This window comes from Chiloscyllium plagiosum, unplaced genomic scaffold (genome assembly GCF_037043375.1).
Source record: "Chiloscyllium plagiosum isolate Xiang-an unplaced genomic scaffold, Cpla_swu_hap1 HiC_scaffold_26, whole genome shotgun sequence".
NCBI classification, from domain to species: domain Eukaryota; kingdom Metazoa; phylum Chordata; class Chondrichthyes; order Orectolobiformes; family Hemiscylliidae; genus Chiloscyllium; species Chiloscyllium plagiosum.
Window position 1 is genome coordinate 10,113,504 of NW_028270164.1, and position 13,926 is coordinate 10,127,429.

Here is a 13,926-nt window from a genome sequence, read left to right on the forward strand (position 1 = left end):
TCAGGCGCTGTGAGGCAGCAGTGCTAACCACTGTGCCACTGTGCCACCGTGCCGCCCACAGCTTCTGACATGCTCTTGTAGTCACTGTATTTGAAAGGCTGGTGTAGTTCAGTTTCTGCCTGCCATTCTTGTATGTTATAAGGACACATTTTTCCTTTGAACTATTTGCTTTTGAAGCTTCTTCCTTTTGCCATTAAGTGGGATCATAAAAAATCATGAAACCACCTCTGGGACTGCACCTCAGAACAGACGTTCAAAAATACTCCATTGACCATGTGCGCCTGGCAGTTAATTCGCAGGTACTGACAAGTGTTACTTCTGGGATTACTGACAGCCCAACTGCTTATTTATATTCGTGAGACGTTTTTATGCATCTTCGACAGTCTTCCAACAATCTCATAAAACAAGTGGGAGCGATTGGGGAGCAGGAGCGCAGAGCTAGCCAGTGGTGATGTCCTACATTGGCAGTTTCTGTTTCTGTCCCTCTTGAGAAGTTTGTGGTTTTTGAGAGGCATTTACTCTGAAAAGTGTGCGCCAGATTGAGAAAAGAAGCTGCACTATCAAAGACCCAGAGGATCATTATTTTATTGATAACTGGGCTCCTATTTAAATCCTGATGGCATTGAATTGTATTTAATTTGATCAATACCAAAGGTGAAATTGAAATGCAATCATTATGCACAAATTTGGGTTTCACGTCAATCAATAAGCTGTTCAGACCTGGTTCCTGGCCCGATCAATACCCAATCATTTTTTTTTTTTTAATTAGTTGCAGCTAATTTAAAAGGCATTAAGGTGGAATTTGGAGGTTGTGATTCTGCTCCCATACTAAAATTTCCAGAGGTCTACACTCATGCATTCACATCACATTGCAGCAGCCTGTGCATTTGAATTCAGTTTAAAAATCTGGAAGTGAAATAAAATTTTGACATTTGTAAAAGTGACTATAGAATAGGCTAAACAATCTTACGACTCCAGTTAAAGCAAATAAAACTGAATGCCGGAAATCTGAAATAAAAAACAGAAAAATGCTGCAGACTTAGCGGTTCTGAGGAAGAGTCATTAATCAGAAAAATTATTTGTCAGAGTATTGACTACAGAAGTTGGGAAGTCATGTTGCGGCTGTACAGGACATTGGTAAGGCCACTGTTGGAATATTGCATGCAATTCTGGTATCCTTCCTATCAGAAAGATGTTGTGAAACTTGAAAGGGTTCAGAAAAGATTTACATTGATATTTCCAGAATTGGAGGATTTGAGCTATAGGGAGAGGTTGAACAGGGTGAGGCTGTTTTCCCTGCAGCGTCGGAGGCTGAGGGGTGATCTTATAGAAGTTTATAAGATCATGAGGAGCATGGATAGGATAAATGGACAAAGTCTTTTCCTTGGGGTGGGGGAGTCCAGAACTAGAGAGCATAGGTTTAGGGTGAGAGGGGAAAGATGTAAAAAGACCTAAGGGGCAACCTTTTCACACAGAGGGTGGTGCGTGTATGGAACGAACTGCCAGAGGAAGTGGTGGAGGCTGGTACAATTGCAACATTTAAAAGGCATCTGAATGGGTATATAAATAGAAAGGGTTTGGAAGGATATGGGCCAGGTGCTGGCAGGTGGGACTAGACTGGGTTGGGATATCTGGTTGGCATGGACAAGTTGGACCGAAGGGTCTGTTTCTCTGCTGTATATCTCTATGACTCTACAACTCTCCTATGTTGGGAGCTATACTTCCACTAATGAATCTGTAAACCCATCTTTAAAAGTTCCCAATGTTTTCCTCTTCCTTTACAATGTTCTTTAAAACTTAACTCTGTCTGAATGTTTTGAGCACCTGATCTAATATCACCTTTCAAAGAAGAGTCATTGGACTCAAAATGCCAACTCTGTTTTTCTCTCAACAATTATTTTTATTCATTCACGGATGAGGGCATCACAGGCCTGGCCAGCATTTATCGCCCATCTCCAATTGTCCAAAGGGCTGTCAGACTCAACCACGTTGCTGTGGCTCTGGAGTCACATGCAGGCAAGGCCAGGTAAGGATGGTAATGTCCAACCTTAAAGGACCAAAGAAGCAACTTTTGCACACGGAGGGTGGTGCATGTGTGGAATGAGCTACCAGAGGAAGTGGTGGAGGCTGGTACAATTACAGCATTTAAAAGGCATCTGGGTGGGTATGTGAATAGGAAGGGTTTCGAGAGATATAGGCCAAGTGCTGGCAAATGGGACTGGATTAATTTCAGATATCTGGTCAGCATGGACTGAAGGGTCTGTTTCCATGCTGCACATCTCTCTGACATCAGTGAACCAGATGGATTTTCCTGGTTCACTAGAACCGGAACAATTGATTGGTTTAAGTGATTGATGCATAGTCATCATCAGATGCTTAATTCCAGCTTTTTATCAGTTTCACATTCCAACATCTGCTTTGGTAGAATTCAAACCGGGGTCCCCAGAACTTTAGGTGGGTCTCTGTATTAACAGTCCAACAATAACACCACTAGCCCATCACCTCCCCCATGCTACCACACTTTTTACGTTTCTCCAGTACTCTCTATTTTTATCCCACTTATTGAAGTCTTTTACTGAAACAGAACTAAATGATTTAACCCATTCGATCTATATGTGACTCCTGTCCCAATGCCAATAGAATCACTGCTCACTGGTGTGACTTAGAAAGTGACTCTGTTGTATCAAACAAACAGAGTATGAAGGAAATAGATGATAAGTACCAGCCTAACCTCTGATGCCCAAGTCCCAAGAATGATTTTTAAATGCACATTGACTGATTTATTCCTTGCCTTAGTGAGTTTAATGAAAGGAAAGATTTCAAATTCTGACACTACCGAATGGTACAATCCTCTGTTTGAAATCCACCACCAAATTGCAAAAAAGTTCCAAATGCTGACGGTTACCAGTACATATTGTTTACTGGGAGGATGAGCTTCAGGATCTCTGACACTATTACACGGCTGTGTGATGTGTGATATTTCAATGCTCAACTCACAATCGAAACAAAAGCGCAATTTAATACAATGCATAGTTTCATGTATTTAGGGACATGACTCCAAATAAATCCAGAGTTAAGAAGGCAGATTCATCATGAAATATGTAACAATGCAAATCAAATGTGCTGCAGAATTCATTTCAGCAATAATTTGAGATCACTGATTCTCTTAGGTAATAAAGGGACTCACATTCACAGGGCTACTATTTTGGTTATAATCTTTGAGTTTATTTGTCTGGAAGACGCATGAACATAAATGGACTCAGTTCTATTTCACAAAATCACATGTGAAAACTATATTGTAGAGGAGAAATCAATTGGATATTTAATTGTGCAATCAACACCATCCAATAGTATCCTCAGTCAGGAGAGCAGAGGAGGTGGGTACAATCTTGAATCTGTTCTGAGGCAATTTTGCTCATTTGGGAAATGTTATCTGGAAGCTCATTTTATCGATAATCTGATTGCCCTCATTCCACAGCTGGTCTACAATTGACAGAGCAACAAAAACAAATGATGTTGCGGGTACATGGGGGAGTCTCTAATGAATAGAACCAAATAAGGAGAACTCAAGCAACATTTTGGTGCCTCTTAACAGTTAAGACAAGAAGATTTTATTAGAAAAGAGCTTATGTCTGGCTGGTGAAAGATCTAATTGCAATTGCTTTGTTGATTTGGATTTGTCAAGAACAGTACATCAACTTTGCATTTAGATTAGTCCTTTGGTGTAAGAAAGCATTGCCAAAGACTTCACTACTGTGTTTTCAGATAGATGATAATTTCACCTATTAAAATGTGTGTGGTGTTTGAGATCTGGAGGACATAAAGTTAAGGTAAAAGAAACAATGGCATTTATGTGGAACATGGTAATGATCGGGAATTGAACTAATGGAGAAAAATTGGTGGATTGAGGCCTTCAAAAGATAATTGGATTATTGTTTTAAGAGAATAAATTGCAGGGTTTCCAGGGATGGGGAGAGGTGGTGATGGGAGTCAGTCTTGAAGCAAGCTGACATAGACATGAAGTGGTGAATGTAGGCAATGAGAGTAAGGGTAGGCAATAGACCAGCGGTATTATTGCTAGAATATTAATCCAGAGACCCAAGTAATATTCTGGTGTTCAAATCCCACCATGGACGACGATGGAATTTGTAATTCTTTGTAATTGTCAACTCACTGCCCCTACATAATACTAATATTTATGTTAGGTGACAAGTTTGCAAGATTAAAAGGAAACCACAGCAATGGTGAATGGTTGCCTAATGTTTAGGGGTTCAGAGCATATTTAGGACTCATTGTCATTGCCCCCAAATTATTTTACGATAAGTGATGAAACACATTTTACTGATAATCAGCACTGAACCCAACAGGTATGCTACATCCCCTGCTTGCTTTATCTTAAGTTTCCATTTTGAACAAATGTGGAGCATCCATCAGATTTTCAGTTTTACCATGCTTAATCAACACAATCTCAAACATTCAGCCAGCCCCTTCACAAGTGACACAATACAGCAGCAGAATGCAACATCGTCAAGATGCACCCCTCATGTTCCTTTGAGAGAATCTTCCCAACTCCAAAACAGAAGAAAAACAGCAGAGATACTTGGGAATATCACCACCTGAAAAATCCACACCAAGACAAACACCATCTCAACTTGAAATTATATCACTGTCTCTTCACTGATGCTGACTCCAAGTCTGGTACTGCCTTTTTCAGTGCACTGTGGATGTAGCTAGCCCATGTGCACTGCAATGGGTGCAGATCACAGCTCACCACCACCTCCTTACTGAGGACAATTAGAGACGGGAAACACATTCCGGCCTTGACAATTGTGCCCACATCTCACGCATGAACAAAAACTACATTCTAGACAAAAATCACCCGCAAAACATTCCTCAGGAAGATCCAGGATGCCACAATGGTTCATTCTTCAGTTAGAGTTGCCAGCTCTGGTTGGCGGCATTTTTAGGACCTCCTGTTTCTAACTGCCCCATCATTGGTCACCTGACATGCCCATCTTCTTTGGCATTCTGCCTCTTGTGGCCAGTTTAAAAACAGACAGACTCTTTATTAGGCAAAAGTGAGGACTGCGGATGCTGGAGATCAGAGTCGAGAGTGTGGCGCTGGAAAAGCACAGCTGGTCAGGTAGCATCCGAGGAGCAGGAAAATCAACATTTTGGACAAAAGCCCTTCATTAGGAATCATGAAGCCGATTTTCCTGCTCCTCAGATGCTGCCTGACCTGCTGTGCTTTTCCAGCACCAGGCTCTTTATTAGCTGACTGTATGATCTTTTGATTCATTCATAGGATGTGGATGTCACTGGCTAGGCCAGCATTTATGCCCATCCTTAATAACCCAGAGACCAGTTAAAAGTCAACCTTTGGCTCTTGAATCACATATATGCCAGACCTGGTGAGGATGACAGATTTCCTTCCCTCAAGATCAGTGTTCAGTCATATGGGTTTCTCCAACAATTGGCAACAGTTTCATTGTCATCATTAGATTCTTAATACCAGATGTTTCTTTTCAAAAAATTGAATTCAAATTCCCTACTTGCCATGGTGGGATTTGAACCCAGGTCTTTAGAACATTAGGCTAGGTCCCTGGATTAACAGCCTAGGGAGAGCATCACTAGACCATCACCTCCCTGATGCTGTACAGTTAGTCAAACAGCTTTACCAGGAGAAAGTGAGGTCTGCAGATGCTGGAGATCAAAGTTGAAACTTTATTGCTGGAACAGCACAGCAGGTCAGGCAGCATCCAGGGAACAGGAGATTCGACGTTTCGGGCACAGGCCCTTCTTCAGGAATGAGCAGAGAGTGTTCAGCAGGAGAAGATAAAAGGTAGGGAGGAGGGACTTGGAGGAGGGGCGTTGGAAATGTGATAGGTGGAAAGAGGTCAAGGTGAGGGTGATAGGTCGGAGTAGGATGGAGGCGGAGAGGTCAAGAAGAAGACTGCAGGTCAGGAAGGCGGTGCCGGGCTGGAGGGATTCGGCTGAGACAAGGTGGGGGGGAGGGGGGATGAAGAAACTGGTGAAGTCCAAGTTCATCCCCTGTGGTTGGAGGGTTCCCAGTCGGAAGATAAGACGCTCCTCCTCCGACCGTCGCGTTGTTGTGGTTTGGCGGTGGATGAGTCCAATGACCTGCATATCCTCGGTGGAGTGGGAGGGGGAGTTGAAATGCTGTGCTACAGGGTGGTTGGGTTGGTTCGTCCGGGTGGCCCAGAGGTGCTCTCTGAATCGCTCCGCAAGTAGGCGGCCTGTCTCCCCAATATAGAGGAGGCCACACCGGCTGCAGCGGATGCAATAGATGATGTGGGTGGAGGTGCAGGTGAATCTGTGGCGGATATGGAAGTTTCCTTTGGGGCCTTGGAGAGAAGTGAGGGGGGAGGTGTGGGCGCAAGTGTTGCACCTCCTGCGGTTGCAAGGGAAGGTGCCGGGAGTGGAGGTTGGGTCGGTGGGGGGTGTGGATCTGACAAGGGAGTCGCGGAGGGAGTGGTCTCTACGGAAAGCTGATAGGGGAGGGGAGGGAAATATATCCTTGGTGCTGGGGTCTGTTTGGAGGTGGCGGAAGTGACGGCGGATGATGCGCTGTACATGGAGATTGGTGGGGTGGTCTTCAGTATTTGTATAACATAAATAAATGTATTCCCAGAAAAAAAATCTAATTAACAAATTGTAAAATAGATTGGGCCAAAATAGTTTCCTGGCAATATTTTCAGAGTCAACTTGTCAACCAATCAGTATCTACTTCTCATGTAGTATAAATCACTACTCCCTTTAAAATGTGGAATTCTTGTATCTCTCCTGCTGATTGCCAGACAAGAAGCTTTTACAGCAATGTTCTTGCTCAAAAATACCAAAAAACAAGTTGATTTTATACTGTCCCGATGTCCTTTCTCCAGAGTTTTGTTCAAGGGAATGATCTGGAGATTAATCTTCAATTCCTAGAAGGTGAAACCAACCATGGAGGGTTGCCAACCACCCGGCTCCCCCATTGGTGGTAAAATACACATCAGCTTCCAACTTCAACACCGGACCAGCCGGAACAAGACCACCAACACCAAGATACAGATTATCAAAATAATACTACAGATGCAGGAAAGGTTAGGCAGCTGTAATTGAATAATGGACCTTAGACAGTGATTAGAAAACACATAATCTATTTTCCTGCTATTTATGATTTCACTTGGCACCTCAATTATAGCCTGTAACTCCAGGGTACCCATTATTCTGTCTGTAAATCTTCCAAATGCTCCAATTAGTTTCAAATCTGAAATCTACTTCCAGGCTGTCATTAATATCTATATGAACCACCTTATCTCAATTAGTTTTGAATGCGTCCAGATCTAGGTATCTACTATCTTAAATACAAAGCTAAATCCCTTGTTTATGTTCCAGCATGCAAGGATCTCCTCTATCTATTATTATATACAATAGATATTCTATAGATTCAGTATATTCTCACTTTCTACATGTAAACACGTCTATCAGATTCTAGCCTGTAAACAAACCCTCAGATATCCATTATCCTACACACACTGAACTAGCCATCCAGACTCCGGCCAGCTTGCAAGTTACTTTTAGATTTTATTATTCTGTACATTAATCTATTTAGATTCTTCAACTAGATTCTATTTATTATTCTATATATTCACCAACCAAACACTTGGATGAGATTCCAAACTAACAATCTATAAATCACTCCCAGGTATCTATTATTCAACATACTAAACGATCTGAATCGCTTGATAAGATTCTAGCTTTTAACGCAATCCTACTGGAATGAAATGTATTTCTCCCAAAATCCACACAGACAAGCAACAGCTTTTTTGAAATTCTCTTTTGTTGCATTTCCGAGATTTGGTTTTAATGTAATGGTCCTTCCTGTCAACATTATCCCCGGTTTAATTCCATTTATTCTTCGTCAGAGCGAGCCCACTCCACACAAAGTGCTTAAAATAATCGAGGATCAGTCAACATTGAGGGAAACCAGAACAGGCTGCTCACTTCAATCTCTCACACTTAATATCTGCTGCAATACTGAAACATCTTTCTTTACGCGTTTTTCATTAAAAATTAATACAACACCCTCAGCACCAAACAACAGCAAACGGCAGAGGAGGACAGTACCTGGGAATTAAAGTCTTGTCTCAGTGGGGTCCGTCATACAATCTCCCGGGAAATTTTCCTTCTGAGAAAAGCTGAAGACTTCCTTTCAAACCAAGTTTATCTCAGCTCCAGATTACCGTCCCAGCTATAACTGGTGAGGGAGAGACAATATGATGTTTTATTTAATGACAGCTGTTCTCTGGTTTACACACTCAGTCCCTCCCTTAGCTGTCTCTCTCTCTCTCTCTCAGCTGTCTCCTGAATAATTCATCAGACGCAATCCTCTGCACAAAAGGAGCCGGTGCCTTCCGACATCAGGCTTATATCAGCTCTGCCCACAGGCCCTGGAACACCGACCAAAAGCTAGACCTTACTCAGCCTCCCAGCAGGTTACACGGCTGGCTGCAGATAACTCTGACACTGTGACCCCTATTCCAGGTGTTAGATAGTGGGGGTGGGATACTGGGAAAGTGAGAGAATCCCGAGAGTGGATAAATAGACCATTCGGCCCATCAAGTCTGCACTGACCCTCCAAACAGCACCCCACACAGACGCAACCCCAGTCCCATCCCTGTAACCCTGCATTGTCCATGGCTACTCCACCCAACCTGCGTATCCCTTGATACAGAGTCAAAATGTGTGACGCTGGAAAAGCACATCCAGTCAGGCAGCATCCCAGGGACAGGACAGTCGACGTTTCAAGCATAAATACTTCATCACACTGGAAAGGTTGACTCTCCTGTTCCTCGGATGCTGCCTGACCTGCTGTGCTTTTCCAGCGCCACACTTTCTGACTCTGATCTCCAGCATCTGCAGCCCTCACTTTCTCCTATATCCCTTGATACCTCTTGCAAGAGGTTTCCAGTACAGGTGCAGGGACGTGTTGCTGCACTTACACAGGGCCTTGGTGAGACCACGCCGAGAATACTGTGTGCAGTTTTGGTCTCCGTTGCTCTGGAGGGAGTGCAGCGAAGGTTTCCCAGGCTGATCCCGGGGATGGCGGGATTGATGTATGAGGAGAGATTGACGAGGTTAGGATGGTTTTCACTGGAGTTCAGACGGGGGAATCTCATAGACACTTTATACAATTTTAACAGGACCATACAGGGTAGATGGGGAGGGGGTGTTCCCGTTGGTGGGTGCGTCCAGAACCAGGTGTCACAGTCTAAGGATTCGGGATGGATCATTTTGGACAGAAATGAGGAGACATTTCTTCACCGAAAGGAATTCCTGATGAAGGGCTTATGCCAGAATCATCAATTCTGTTGCTCCTTGGGTGTTGCCTGACCTGCTGTGTTATTCCAGTGCCACACTCTTTGACTGTGATCTTCAGCACTAGCAGTCCTCACTTTCTCCTGATTTTAATCAGTAAGGGAATCGTATGTGATGGAAAAAAGGCAGGAAAGTGGAGTCACAATCTTGACAAACAGTGGAGCAAACCTGATGGGCCGAATGGATTCTGGATTAGTGGTGCTGGAAGAGCACAGCAGTTCAGGCAGCATCCAAGGAGCTTCGAAATCGACGTTTCGGGCAAAAGCCCTTCATCAGGAATAAAGGCAGTGAGCCTGGAGCATGGAGAGATAAGCGAGAGGAGGGTGGGGGTGGGGAGAAAGTAGCATAGAGTACAATGGGTGAGTGGGGGAGGGGATGAAGGCGATAGGTCAGGGAGGAGAGGATGGAGTGGGTAGGTGGAAAAGGAGCTAGGCAGGTCGGACAAGTCCGGACAAGTCATGGGGACAGTGCTGAGCTGGAAGTTTAGAACTAGGGTGAGGTGGGGGAAAGGTAAATGAGGAAGCTGTTGAAGTCCACATTGATGCCCTGGGGTTGAAGTGTTTCAAGGCGGAAGATGAGGCGTTCTTCCTCCAGGCGTCTGGTGGTGAGGGAGCAGCGGTGAAGGAGGCCCAGGACCTCCATGTCCTCGGCAGAGTGGGAGGGGGAGTTGAAATGTTGGGCCACGGGGCGGTGTGGTTGATTGGTGCGGGTGTCTCGGAGATGTTCCCTAAAGCGATCTGCTAGGAGGCGCCCAGTCTCCCCAATGTAGAGGAGACCGCATTGGGAGCAACGGATACAATAAATGATATTAGTGAATGTGCAGGTAAAACTTTGGTGGATGTGGAAGGCTCCTTTAGGGCCTTGTATAGAGGTGATGGAGGAGGTGTGGGCGCAGGTTTTACAGTTCCTGCGGTGGCAGGGGAAAGTGCCAGGATGGGAGGGTGGGAGCATCTGCAGTCATTGTTTTTACCTTGATGGGCCGAATGGCCTGCTTCCATTCCTATGTCTTAAGATCTAAACCAGACAGTGCCAGGGGTGACTAACCCTCCTTCATGTAAACTAAATATACACTGCCCCAAACCAACACTAATCAGTTCAGACAGCTCCGACCATAGAATCCCTACAGCGTGGAAAAGCTCTGGACCTTTTCAACAGTAAAGGGAATCTCAGCAAAGATGAAACAGATAAAAATATAAAGATAGAGTTACAGAGAATTTACAGTAGAAAAACAGACCAAACGGCCCAAATGATCCCTACTGATTGTGAACTCCCACTCAAGTCGCGAGTACAATGGGATCTTGATCAGATGGGCCAGTGAGCTGAGGAGTAGCAGATGGAGTTTAATTTAGATAAAGGTGAGGTGCTGCATTTTGGAAAGGCAAATCAGAGCAGGACTTATACACTTAATAGCAAGGTCCTTGGGAGTGCTGCTGAATAAAGAGACCTGGGAGTGCAGGTTCATAGTTCCTTGAAAAGTGGAGCTGTAGATGGATAGGATAGTGAAGAAGATGTTTGGTATGTTTGCCTTTATTGGTCAGAGTATTGAGTACAGGAGTTGAGAGGTCATGTTGCGGCTGTACAGGACATTGGTTAGGTCACTGTTAGAATACTGCATGCAATTCTGATTTCCCTGCTATAGAAAGCATTTTGTGAAACTTGAAAGGGTTCAGAAAAGATTTACAAGGATGTTGCCAGGGGTGGGCTATAGGGAAAGACTGAATAGGTCAGGGTAAATAGACAAGGTCTTTTGCCAGGAGTGAGAGACTCTAAAATTAAAGGCCATTGCATTAAGGTGAGAGGGGTAAGATTTAAAAGGGACCTAAGGGCAACTTTGTCACACAGAGGGTGGTATGTGTATGGAATGAGCTGCCAGAGGAAGTGGTGGAGGCTGGTACAATTACAACATTTAAAAGACATCTAGATGGGTATATGAATAGGAACGGTTTACAGGGATATGGGCCAAACGCTGGCAAATTGGACTAGATTAATTAATGATATCTGGTCAGCATGGATGAGTTGGATTGAAGGGTCGGTTTCTGTGCTGTGCATCTCTACGATTCTAGTCACATACTATAGTCTCATAATAATCACTTCAAAACTACCTAAATTGACTGAAAAATACTTTGAAAGTCCGAAGACCATGAAAGACAATCTAAAGATACAGTAATTCTTTTTTTTTTTCAAATCATATCTTTGTAAAATTTCATTCATGGGATGTGGCTAGAGCAGTATCTACTGCCCATCCCCAGTTGCCCTTGAGAATGTTTTGGGAGCTACCTCCTGAACCTCTGTAGTGCTCGTGCTGTAGGTAGACCCACAAAGCCATTAGGGAGGGAATTCCTGGATTTTGATCCAGTAACACTGAAGGAACGGTGATATATTTCCAAGTCAGAATGGTGAATGGCATGGAGGGGAAGTTGCAAGTGGTCGTTCCCATGGATCTGCTGCTCATGTCCTTCTGGCTTTGGAAAGTGTTGACTAAAGAGACTTGAAGAATTTCTTCAGTGATCTCATAGTTAGTAACACTGCTGCTACAGATTGTCAGCAGTGGAAGGCATGAATGTTTGAGGATCTAGTAACAATATTGAACATTATTCACAGGATTTATTGAGTCTTGTGATTTGCCATAGCTTGCTGAATGTTGTGTCTTTAATGGGAAATAGTTCTCTCCAGCTAAAAGTTAGAAAGGCCAAAGTCAATCTCTTTGCCCCCACTGAATGCCCCTTTATCCCTGACAATGACTTCAATCTCCTTCTTGGCCAGTGTCTCAAATTAAACTCAATTATTCACAACTTTGGCTTCCTCTTTGACTTGAGCTAGGCTCATACAAAACAAAAACAGAAACATGCTGGAGAACCTCAGCAGGTCTGGCAGCATCTATGGAGAGTGAAAAACAGAATGAAGGTTCCGAGTCCAGTATGGGTCTCTGTCAGATCTGAGTAAAGAAAGAAGGTACTGTCAAAGGACTTGGCTCAGAATCTCCCGCATTTTTCATCCTTTCCCACTGATACAGCTGATCCTCTGATTGGGCCTTGTTTCAATAGGGTTCGTAAGGAAGTGGGTTACCCAGAAAGGTGCTATAAATGCAAATTCTTGTCTCCTTTTCTTACCTCAAGGTGCACCCAAGTATATAAAATCTTAGTTCAGAAGAAAGGTCATACAAGATTCAAAATATTGACTTTGTTTCTTTCTTCATACTTGTTGCCAAACTTGCTGAGTTTCTCCAGCAATTTCTGCATTTGCTTCTGATTTCCAAAAACCTCATTATTTTGCCTCTATTCGACTCCTGATCCTAAAATCCTATTGCAAGATTGACTGTAGCATCACTGCTCCATCTTTACCCAAGGCATATCACTTACAGCCCTCACGATTCCAATACTCTTCGGCCTGGCCTCGTATCTTCCACCCATTTGTAAACTTCGCCTCAGCCAGGACTCTGTTCCTCAACTCTGACATATAACCAAATTCTATCGATCCAATTGTATGAAAGCATAAATAAGGAGTAGCTGTAGGCCATTCAACCCCACTAGGCTGCACTGCCATTCACTGAGATAATGGTTGATATGACTGTAACTTCAAATGTACATCCCATCTATCCTTCATAACTTTACACCTCCCAAGCTTAGTAAGAATCTATCCACCACTGTTTTCATTCATTTTTCTGTACAGGAGTTCCAAAATTCAAGGCTGTCTGAAAAAAAAGTCCAATTTCTATTTAAATGAAGTGACCCCTGATTTTTAAACAGTGACCACTAGCCTTACATTCTCCCACAATCGACCCTGTCAGGACCCTCCCTATCTTCACTGATCTGTTTTGGATTCCATCACCCTAGGCTCTTGGTTCATGAACCTGATCATTACATTTCGATCTATCCACTGTCCCTCCCTTCCCCATCCCTATAACCTTCCTCCATGCCTACAGCCTTCCTCCATCCTTACCAACCCAAGCACACTCCTGCTTCCCTCATTGCTTTTACTGCTCCTCCAACTCAAGCTTCCAGAATGCTCAGCGAATGCAAATTCCTATTCTATCCAATCATTGGCGGGGCGTGGTAAGATCAGTTTGGGTTGTTGATTAAAGGGCCCTTTTGTGGCACAGTGGTTTTGTCCCTATCCTTGGACCAGGAGACCCTGGTTCGAGTCCCACCTGCTCCAGAGGCGTGCAAGAAGAAAATAGGTGTGATTGGAAAATAGGTAGAAGGCATTCACATCCATTTCAGTTAAAATCAACATCCCTTTCAGTGACATAAAAGGGTTGTTGTAATATAAGGGGTGGTAAAACAGGACAAATCTCTGGAACTGTACAGAATTCCATCCAGTTTTAGTTGTGACTTGAAGTCATTATGATAGAGGTCTTATACAATTAATGGTAGGGCCCTGGGTAGTGTTGTAGAACAGAGAAACCTAGGGGTTCAGCTACATAATTCTTTAAAATTTGCATCACATGTAGACAGGTTGGTTAAGGTGGTGTTTAGCACCTTTGAGAGTAGGAGTCAGGGCATCATGTTGAGGTTGTACAGGACATTTGGTGAGGCCTCTTCTGGA

The 13,926-nt window shown here is 43.7% G+C and overlaps 1 protein-coding gene across 1 annotated transcript in view; it reads right to left on the minus strand.

Moving 5' to 3' along the window:
* The window catches only part of nfasca (neurofascin homolog (chicken) a), a 306,670-nt gene that overhangs the window by 190,639 nt on the left and 102,105 nt on the right, over nt 1-13,926 (minus strand). Inside the window, exon 2 of the mRNA XM_087973468.1 lies at nt 8,131-8,260. The gene's annotated coding sequence lies outside the window, so the exon portion shown is untranslated. The remainder of the gene's footprint in view (nt 1-8,130; nt 8,261-13,926) is intronic.